This window comes from Gossypium hirsutum, chromosome A08, assembly GCF_007990345.1.
Source record: "Gossypium hirsutum isolate 1008001.06 chromosome A08, Gossypium_hirsutum_v2.1, whole genome shotgun sequence".
Lineage (NCBI taxonomy): Eukaryota > Viridiplantae > Streptophyta > Magnoliopsida > Malvales > Malvaceae > Gossypium > Gossypium hirsutum.
In genome coordinates, this window is record NC_053431.1 from 53,426,517 (window position 1) to 53,437,752 (window position 11,236).

Below are 11,236 nucleotides of genomic sequence, written 5' to 3' on the forward strand. Positions count from 1 at the left end.
ATCACTCTTTCGCTTATTAACAACATGATTTGTGTAATCACTTTCCAACACAAACGGATCACTACTAGGCCAAAGACAACAATCAATCACAACAAGGTACAAACAATTTCCAAACATCAAACCATCAAAAAGATTTTCAACAACATTCGAATAGAGTAAAGGTATTTGAAAATTTTCGTAAACTTTACCTTATCGATCTTGAAGAGAAGAAAATTTATGTTCAGTTTTACCTTTTTCAAACAAGATGAATCTTCTCTCTTCAGACAGATAGTGTAAAACAAACCTTTTATCTCGATCAACTTGGGTGGGTGACGAAGCACCATGACAGCTTGTGCTTTTTAAAGGGTTACATTCACAAAAAATGTAAAAGGTTAGTTTCAATAGGAAGTATGGACTGAAAAGAAAAAAATAAATCATCATTGAAATTTGATTCAAGTCCCAAAGCATAAGTCGATCTTACCTTCTCAAAATGGAACGAAAATTTTAGAAGTGGCCAAACAAGGTAATTAGTAAACGAATCAAAATTGAAACCCAAATCATTGAATTTCACCTTCTTATCAAAAGTTCGAACATCAAGCAAACATAATTTGAATGCAAATGATGCAAAGTGCTTAATGTTTCCATAAAATGAATTCATGTAGCAAATACCAGGCTTGAACACACAAAATTGGTCATTTGATTTAGTAGGCAACATGTTAAATAAGGAAAATATAATCAACTCATCGCATGATTCAAATTTCACTCGTTCAATTAGACTTGAAAAATTGGCACAACCAAGCATATTCATTTTATCACCAAAGAAACGATGCAACATGTTATCATGGAAGTAAATCAAAGGAAACTTAAACATGCAAATACTCGAACAATCTTGCATCGTAATTTCTACTCGAACAGATAGATCAAAGCATGGAAATCTTGCACAAAATTTCAGAGATTTATCTTGAAGAACAAAGTCAAACAGATCAATTATTTCATGCAAAAAACTTTTAACGCATATATCGAGCAAAGAAGTTGTGATCATGCGACCTTTCAAAAATTCAAATCCATCACAAATCATTTGAATAGGCACGTTTAAACAGAAAGATGAATTCAAAGAATTTTTATAATCAAACAAATGGGTTCAAAGGATGGGTTTTGGTTTGATGAAAGATAGGTTCGATTTAACAAAGAATTAAGTTACAAAGATGATAAATAAATGGAAATGGATAAAGAACTCAAACTTTAAGAATGATTCAATACTAAAAAGTATTGCCCCGAGTCTTATATTGCTTAAGGTGAATTTTGATGAAGGATAGAAGCGGACCTTGACCCGTTACCTATATGGAGGTAAGAACCAAAGGTATAGGAAGATGGTTGAACGCCACACCGATTCGGTGATAAGTTCAATGGAGTTCGGATTGACACCACTAGCAAGCTAGATAAGTCGCTTCGAGACTCGAACGAAAGAAGAGGGGAGGTAACCTCACAAGAACAAAAGTTCTATTAAGTTTAATTGATCAAATTCTGTTCACACAGGTATTTAACATGTTCACACAAATAGCATTAAAATCCAGTTCATGCTTGAAGATGGTACATGAATTGGCCGAACCATCATGATGCTTCACTTGATGCATTCATGCATCCTTAGCCTTGAAGAATCTCCATAATTCCATGAATGTGCAGCTCTTTAATGATCCTACATCTCCCTTGGCTGAATGAGGCATTAATGTGCCTAAAATACTTGAATGGTCATCTTGAAAATGCATGAATCATGCATGAAACGTCCCATGTATTTTCCCCCATAAATATGATCCATGAATCTTCAAATACATGAACTTTCAGCAACTCCCTCTTGCATGAACGTCCCAAATGCATGTGCTCCTTTAAATGCCATCCATTGAACCTCAATTGTGCATGTACAAAGGGGAGAACGAATTTACAAGGTACATGCTTCCATTCATGAACCAGCCCATCATTAAAGTTTTAATTAAGAGAGATGCATGACCCATGCACCTAGCATTCGTCCAAGAGGGGTTGGATATGAATTGAAGATGCACATTCATGGAACAAGGAAGCTTTCTTATTGGTTAAGCATGCATGAACGGGTTTTGGGAAGAAACATGATTATTCAACCATGCATGAACTTACACTATCCATGAACAGAGATTTAATGCTTGAAGTGTGAACATTTTTAATTGTTGTGTGAACACATTAGTAGCTGAATTTTAATAGGCATTAGAGAGCCTATAAATAGTTTATTTTGTTTATTGTAAAAGGTTACAGAATTTGATTATTGAAAACTTGATTGTGAGGTTTCCTCCTATCCTATTTCGTACGAGTCTCGTTCTGACTTATCTAGCTCGCTAGTGGCGTCAACCCGACTTCTTGAACTTATCACCATCCTGGTGTGGCGTTCATCCACCTTTTTATACCTTTGGTTCCTACCTCTCTATAGGTAACGGGTCAAGGTCCATCTTCGACAATCCATTAAACCCACCTTAAGCAATATAAGTCCCGGGGAAATACTTCATATAGTATTGAATCGTTCTTCGCTTGAGTTCTATTTTTCCATTCCATTTTAACTATTAAATTATAAACAATATTTCTTTATTTCACCGAGCCTATCAAACATCTATCCAAACCATCTTTTGAACCCATTTTCTCAACTTCCGCTATAAAAAATCATCTAACTCCATCTATCTACAAAATCGAACAAACTTCTCATCGACGATCGGGCAATCAAGTGAATTGACTCAATCAACCGAGCCGGATCACATCATTTGGTATCAGAGCTACTAAAACAAGGAGTGCCGACATTCGTATCAAGCTCAGAGTAGGTTCGTAATGTAAAAAAAAGTCAAAAAAAATCAAAAAAAATTTGAGTTGGAATTTAATTTTTTTTCTCTTCCTTGTATTTTGTTTACTATTGTATTGGATTTAAAAAAAAAAAGAGAAGAAATTCAAAAAAAATTCAAAAAAAAATCAAAAAAAAGAAAAAAAAAGAAGTGACAAAAAAATCAAGTTAAAAAAAAGTGAAAAGTCTTGCGAGTTTTTATTTTCTTCTCTTATTTACTTCGATCATCAAGTTTCCCTTCCTACCATTATTTACCATCCCAACGCCACATTTTAAACCAATTTTCTTCTTTATTCAGCCTACCCTACACCCGACATTATTCCTTGTAACCCATTTTGAAACCGACCCTCAAGCAGCAAATTAAGTCTATCGAGACAAATTACGAATTTGTGAGACGAGGTCGAGTGGTAAAAGGCAAGAGAGCGTGAGTTCATTCGAAAAAAAAGCCTAAAAGAGAGTTCAAACACGAGTGAGTGAATTTTTCTTTTTGAGCGAACTTGAGAGATTTGTGGTGAGAATTATTTTTCTTTCTAATTTAACTTTTGTTTTCTAATATTTTGTTGAAGCATGTCTGAAGAATTTTCTGAATTTGAATTCCAAATGTGGAGACAAGAAATGCAAAGGATAATGCGATCTGAATTTTGATAATTCGACAAAGATAAAGAAGATTTGACACCTACTATCGTTGACATCAAGATTAGTGCAATCCTTCAAAGATTGGAAAATGAACCACAATGTGAAGATATGTTTCACACGCGTTGCCGTGTCCACGATAAAGTTTGTTGCCTCATTATTGATGATGGAAGTAGGTCAAACATGGCTAGTATTCGAACGGTAAAAAAACTTGGCTTGGCCACTACCAAGCATCCACGACCCTATCAACTGCAAGGACTTGGTGTTGAAGGCAAATTTGAAGTTACTCATCAAGTGCGTGTTGCATTTTCCATCGGAAGATACCAAGACGAAGTCCTTTGTGATGTTATGCCTATTCAAGTTTGCCATTTGTTGCTAGGAGAACCATGGCAATCGGATCGCAAGTTCATTCACGATGAACGTACCAATAGGTATTCCTTCAAGCATCAAGGAAGGAAAATCACTTTAGCGCCGCTCACACCGGAACAAGTGCAAGAAGACCAATTCAAAATGAAGCAATCCATTGAGCGAGAAAAGGAGAAAGAGATTGAAAAAGAAATTGAAAGAAAACAAAAAGAAAACGAAAAAGAAAAAGAAATTACAAAAGAAAAAGAAATCGAAAAAGTGAGAGAAAAAGAAAATCAAGAAAAGAAAATTGAAAAAGAAAAAGCGAAAAAAGAAATTGAAAGAGAGCTTGAAAAGAAATCAAGTGAAAAAGAAAGAGAGTCTATAAAAGAAACGAGTGAAGTGAGTAATCACGAAAAAGAGAGGAATTCTTTTGCTAACCCCCATTCGAAATTACCTTGTGATTTTTCTTTGTTTCAGGTTTGCAAGATTCCATCCACGGATTGGTTCCAACTTCATTACCTTTCTACCGAGAGACGTTTTCAATTGATTGAAAGAGGTAAGTTGGAAGATAAAAATGATTGTCACATTTCTAATGGTAAGCAAGGCAAGGGTTCCTTGTTGAGCGAGTTTCATCTCATTTACTCACATGTTTATGACAAGATTGCTGAAAATTATTTTTGCGAAAGGGTTTTCCCTATTGAATTGGTTAATTTTCGTTCATCTATTATTTATGATTTTGTTTCAACTAGTGCTTTGAAAAGTTTTTTCTATGATAAGTTTGTTGCTGGCAATTTTATTGAAGGCGTTCGATTAGATCAGCATGAACAAAGTGTGATAGTGTGCGATAAAGATTATTCACATACAAAGTTCGATTTGTTTGATTATCATATTCTGAATGATGGTGATTACACCTTCCATAGTGGTAAGAAGTGTTTTCCTATTGATGAGTATGGTATTGGCAAGAATTTTACTGAAGTACGAATAAATCCGCACAAACAAATTTTGAACTCCTGTGATAAAAAGTTGGCATGTGAAACGCCTAGTCTACTTGTGTGTGGTGATAATTTGAATTTTCTATTTTTTTGCGTAAATTCCCCATGTTTGAACAAGTCTATTCGAATGAGATTTACGATGTATGAATGTTTGAACATATGCATGCTCAAATTCTTTTTGTTCCACTTGTGTGAATTGTTGGTGATTAAGAAATTCACACTGCATTTTGGAACGAGTGAACAATATCGTGTGTTCAACCCTGGAGTTCGCTATTTTGGTTCATCTTTGAGAGAAGGCAAGCATTGTAAATTTTGTTTGAATGACCAAGTAAACAATCGTTGCTTGTATGATGCTTTGTCACTAAGTTTGAAAACGAGACGTGTGAATCTTGTTGGCTTGTTAAGACACTATCAAATTTTTTATTGTGGAGAATGTTGTTTATTTTTGTTTAACAGAATCGAGACATATGAATGTTTAAAGGCATGCTTGTTTAATTTTCTTTTGATCCGAATATGTGATAACACGATGGCATGTAAAATGGTTAGTGCATTTGAATTTGAAGATGGTGTCTCAAATCTGCCTTGCTATATAAATTCTGCATGTTTAAGTAATGTTGATCGAGTGGAACTTAGATTACATGATCATTTGGAGGACTCCTTGATAAATTTTGATTATAAATTTGATTTGATTCTGATGCATCATTTATTACCAAGTATGGAAAACCATTGTGAACAGGTAAGATCCACTTCTACATTTGATCCCGGCATTGGATTATGCATTCTAATTTTGAATAAGATTCTGAAAAGATCGTTTGAGTTTATAAATTTTAGTGTCACTAATTCGTTCCATTTCTATGTAGGTGACACTTTGGAATGGTTTCCTCCTAAAGAGGGAGGGCATGGAACTAAATCATTTTCTTTTCAAACCATTTGTGGTTCCTGGAGTTTTAAAAACAATACTTTTCGGATCATGAACAAAAGGGCTTGTGATCTCGAAAAATTTTTCGCGAGCAAGTGGCCTGATTTGAGGACAAATCGTCTTCAAGAGGGAGGGTATGATGTTGATACGCACTCACCTCGAGATCGAATTGAGTCGTAAAGATCGCCCGATCGTGAATTAGGAGTAAATTGAGGCTTTACAAAATAGGTGATACGGGGTTGCGCGCGGACCAAGATCGAGTTGCCAAGTCACGAGAAACTCCTACGAAAACCCTAAACAATTAGATCTGAAACGAAACAGAAAATTAAAAGATTAGATTTTTGAATTTTCAGATCTGAAATAAAATCCCCAAATCAGCAAAGAATCAAATTGAGAATAGAAATAAGTGTTAGGGTTCTTGAAACCCTCAAGGAGATTGTGATTCTGCCCAATTGAACACCAAGATAGTTTTCCCCAAATTTCGACAATCTAATTTCACCCAAAAAGAGTATGGAAAACCCTAGAAATTGGGGATTTTTGGGCTGATTCCTTAAGATAGAAAAAGGCTGAAAACACAATAAGAACATAAAATAGATTAGATAATGATTCAGCACAAGTAGAAATAAAGAAAGAATTGACAGTAAGAAATTAAAAGATAAGTCCTAAGAAGCCTTGAAATCTCGAAAGATCTCACAACTCCCTTCAAACGGCTCTAATCTCCCCTCCAAAGAATATCAATGGCAAGAAGAAGGTTGAAGATGGCTCCCACAATCAAAAAGATTGTTAAAACAACTTCTAAAGAAAACTCAAGAGAAAATCCTTGAAGAACTCAAAGAGAATTTTCACTCAAATCAAATCTGAAATTTTCAATGTAATTGTAATGTAATGTAGGGTGGCTGGCCAAGCCATATAAATAGGCCTTTCAAATGTTTTCCTAATTTAATTAGAACACTAAAACTAAAACTAAAAAAAAACTCCTAATTATTTTAATATGGAAATTCGGCCAAGGGTCTTTTATTTGGGACTCTTGGACTGAATATAAAAATTTAAACTAAGTAAAATAAATAAATAAATAAATAAAAATAAAACTTTACAACTTGGGCCACTTTGACAATTTGGCCTGATTTTCAACTAAGTATGGATGGATTTCTTGATTGGGCTGGGAATTTGCTTATTGGGCCTCGCCTTCAAGAATTTGGGCTTTTTTGACTCGTATCATTCCCCCCTTCCTCAAAAAGATTCGTCCTCGAATCTGAAAAATCAAATGAACTCGACTTTCCTCTATCGAACGGGAGTAATGGCAATTGAGTCCACTGAAAAGAATAGCCATGAAATAGTAAATAGCAACGGAAACAAGCTTGTAGTCCAATCATAAGCATAACAGAACAGGTATAACGCATGTGAATGGACAGATTCAGATTACCATGCAAACAATCTAATTTACTCACCACTGCCTCGTCAAATATTTGAAACAAAGATGGACATGTTTTAAGGCATTCAGTCGTCTCACATTGTTCCCACAAACCATGAATAAATTGCGAGTAATAAATCAAATGGTAAACATAATCGTCACAAGTAGGTATTTGAAAAGATTCACATGGTTCACAGAGTTGCATAATCATACCATGCATTAATCGACGGTCTATAGATTCACTCACACATGCATTATCAAACACAAGAATATTTTTATCAACCATCAAAATAGATATATCATCAATAAATAAAATAGGACAGTCAAGCACGTTTCGATCTAAGTGTTCATCAACACGATCTTTATCACTATCCGAGGAGTACAAAAGTGTTTCAAAGGTTTCAAGCATCTTACCTCGATAAGCAGAAGAATAAGGGTCGATTTTACCTTTTTCATTTAAAACAAACCTTCGCTCATCGGGGGCATAGTGTAGTTGAATCTCCGTTGTTGAGTTAACCTTTGTCAAATGGAACTCAAACTTCATGTACAACCACATAAACTGTTTAAGGCACGAATATAAATTGAAAACAAATTTGGAAAATTTCGTTACCTTATTCTCCAAAACAGATTTGGACAAATTCGAGGATTTTACACAAGGTAAATCAAGAGAATAACAAATCACGCTTCTTTTCGTAATGACTTTATCAACCACAATCGAAGAGTAACAATTAATCGGATCAAAATGAGGGGATCTTTTAAGAACTAAGTCACCAAAAGTTTTATCAATAATTTTCAAATCTGCAATGGACTCGGTTTCTAAAATTTCCTTACCTCGCTTACCTTCGGGATCATGTAGTGTGATTTCATCTTTGCCTAAGTTGATCGTATGAAAGCGTCTTTCATTTGAGAGGTATTGAAGTTGAAAGTTATCTTTCGATCTTTCAGGAACCTGAAAAGTAGCAACACAAGAAAAATTCATATCTTGGTTAGTGGAAACATTCCTCACTAGCCTTTCCTCGTCTTTTTCTTTTGTTTCTTTTTCTAACTCATTTTCTCTTCTTTCTTCAACTTCTTTTTCAAATTTCTTTTCTGTTTCACATTCCTTTTCACTCTCAATCTCTTTTTGCTCTTTTTCATTCTCTTTTTCTTTTTCCTCACTTGTTTTAACAGAATTTCTCAGTTTGATTTGGTCCTCATGGACTTGTTCCGGAGTGAGCGGCACTAAGGTAAGTTTCTTTCCTTGATGCTTGAAGGAATACCTATTGGTACGACCATCGTGAGTGACTTTTCGATCCAGTTGCCACGGTTCTCCTAGCAACAAATGGCAGGCTTGAATAGGCATTACGTCGCACACAACTTCGTCTTGATACTTACCGATAGAAAATGCGATGCGCACTTGTTGAGTGACCCTAAATTGGCCTTCGTTGCTAAGCCCTTGTAGTTGATAAGGTTGTGGATGCTTGGTAGTGGTTAAGCAAAGCTTTTCCACCATCGTCGTGCTGGCTATGTTCGAGCAACTTTCACCATCAATAATAACTCTACAAAGCTTACCTTGTACGTGGCAGCGAGTATGAAAGAGATGTTCTCGTTGCTGCTCGCTCTTTGGTTTTGCCAAAGATGATTGTCCACGATCATGAAAATCATCATCCATTCTAGTGACACGTCGAGGGCCGCGCCTCTGGGGTTGGTTATCCCTATCTTCTTTGATTGGATTTCGATATTGAGGTTCTTGATTCAATTGCACCTCATTGATGGTAGCAGTCAAAGCTCGAAGAGCAGCAGCCTGTTCATCCAACTGTTGTTGGAATTTTTTAAATATGTCACTATTATTATAACCTGTAGACATTTTTTTTAAAACCTGCAAAACACTCAACACTCAAAAATAAAAGTTATCAAACCTCACCGTTAATCACTCAAAAAGAAAAAATCAAATTCTCAATGAGGTCGAATTCAATCTTGTGAGTTCTTTATCAGAGTTTATATCAACCAATTAGAGAGTGTGAACCAAACTACCAAAGAATCCTAATTTGCACTAGGATGCCAAAAACTGACGAGACACCAATTGATTCGTGTTGTACCGAGGAAGAAGTTGTGCACACGTTTAAATCCTACTAACACAAGAAACAAGAAAGTGTTAGATAACGTAAAGGAAGAATAAAGGTAAACAAATTAAAACCTACAGCTAAGAATCAATAAAAATTGCTGAAAACAGAAAACCCGAAAAACTGCGGAGTAACTTGACAACTTCATTCGAGGTGTTCCCGATCTCCAAAAATCACAAAATTAAATCTGGAATGTCTTCAAATATTGAATTTTTGATCTGGAAAATTTGGGCACCAAATTCAACCCGCTGAATATTTTTTTAATTTTTTATTGGATTTCGTCTTTTTTCAATTTTTTGACTTTTTCGACTTATTTTTTTGCGGGAAATATTTTTGTATATTCAATAACAGTGCCAAAAATATGTATGTAAAATTTCAGATCAATCAGAAAACGTTTACCCACTCAAATGAATTTTTTTCGAAAATTTTTCTGGGTAAAACTGCTGTTTGTAATTTAAAAAATAGAGATCAGTTTAGAAATCAACCAAGAACACCCAAAACGCCCAAAATCTGATACCAAATGATACGGGGTTGCGCGCGGACCAAGATCGAGTTGCCAAGTCACGAGAAACTCCTACGAAAACCCTAAACAATTAGATCTGAAACGAAACAGAAAATTAAAAGATTAGATTTTTGAATTTTCAGATCTGAAATAAAATCCCCAAATCAGCAAAGAATCAAATTGAGAATAGAAATAAGTGTTAGGGTTCTTGAAACCCTCAAGGAGATTGTGATTCTGCCCAATTGAACACCAAGATAGTTTTCCCCAAATTTCGACAATCTAATTTCACCCAAAAAGAGTATGGAAAACCCTAGAAATTGGGGATTTTTGGGCTGATTCCTTAAGATAGAAAAAGGCTGAAAACACAATAAGAACAGAAAATAGATTAGATAATGATTCAGCACAAGTAGAAATAAAGAAAGAATTGACAGTAAGAAATTAAAAGATAAGTCCTAAGAAGCCTTGAAATCTCGAAAGATCTCACAACTCCCTTCAAACGGCTCTAATCTCCCCTCCAAAGAATATCAATGGCAAGAAGAAGGTTGAAGATGGCTCCCACAATCAAAAAGATTGTTAAAACAACTTCTAAAGAAAACTCAAGAGAAAATCCTTGAAGAACTCAAAGAGAATTTTCACTCAAATCAAATCTGAAATTTTCAATGTAATTGTAATGTAATGTAGGGTGGCTGGCCAAGCCATATAAATAGGCCTTTCAAATGTTTTCCTAATTTAATTAGAACACTAAAACTAAAACTAAAAAAAAACTCCTAATTATTTTAATATGGAAATTCGGCCAAGGGTCTTTTATTTGGGACTCTTGGACTGAATATAAAAATTTAAACTAAGTAAAATAAATAAATAAATAAATAAAAATAAAACTTTACAACTTGGGCCACTTTGACAATTTGGCCTGATTTTCAACTAAGTATGGATGGATTTCTTGATTGGGCTGGGAATTTGCTTATTAGGCCTCGCCTTCAAGAATTTGGGCTTTTTTGACTCGTATCAATAGGCTAGAAGAAAGAGGTTTATTTAGGCTCAAAAAGGTTTTGTTGGTTTAGGAAATGAATTAGAAAACAATGGAAGCAATTTGGCTAAGGATTCGAAAGCCGAACTAACACAATAGGAATGTGTTAACCCGTAACTTAGGAGAATGCTTAGGTTGGTAAGGGTGGATGGAAGGTTTGTTAAATGGAAAGAAACTTCGACCCACTATCAATGGTGATAGGAACCTTAGTATGAATCGAACGCCACACTTTTGGGATTAAAGTGATAAGTTCGGGAAGAAACAAAAACAAGTTTGACGCCACAAAGATGTTTGATAAGTCTCACAAGTTTTTTGGAGAATAACGAGAGTTGAAAACAACCTCACAATTTAGCAAAGCTATCAAATTGCTCATTAACCTCCAAAATGTGAATTACATGGTCTATTTATAGGCTGGACTAAGGCAGCCGAATAGCCTATTAATCAGATTCTTATGCCTTAAGTTTCTATA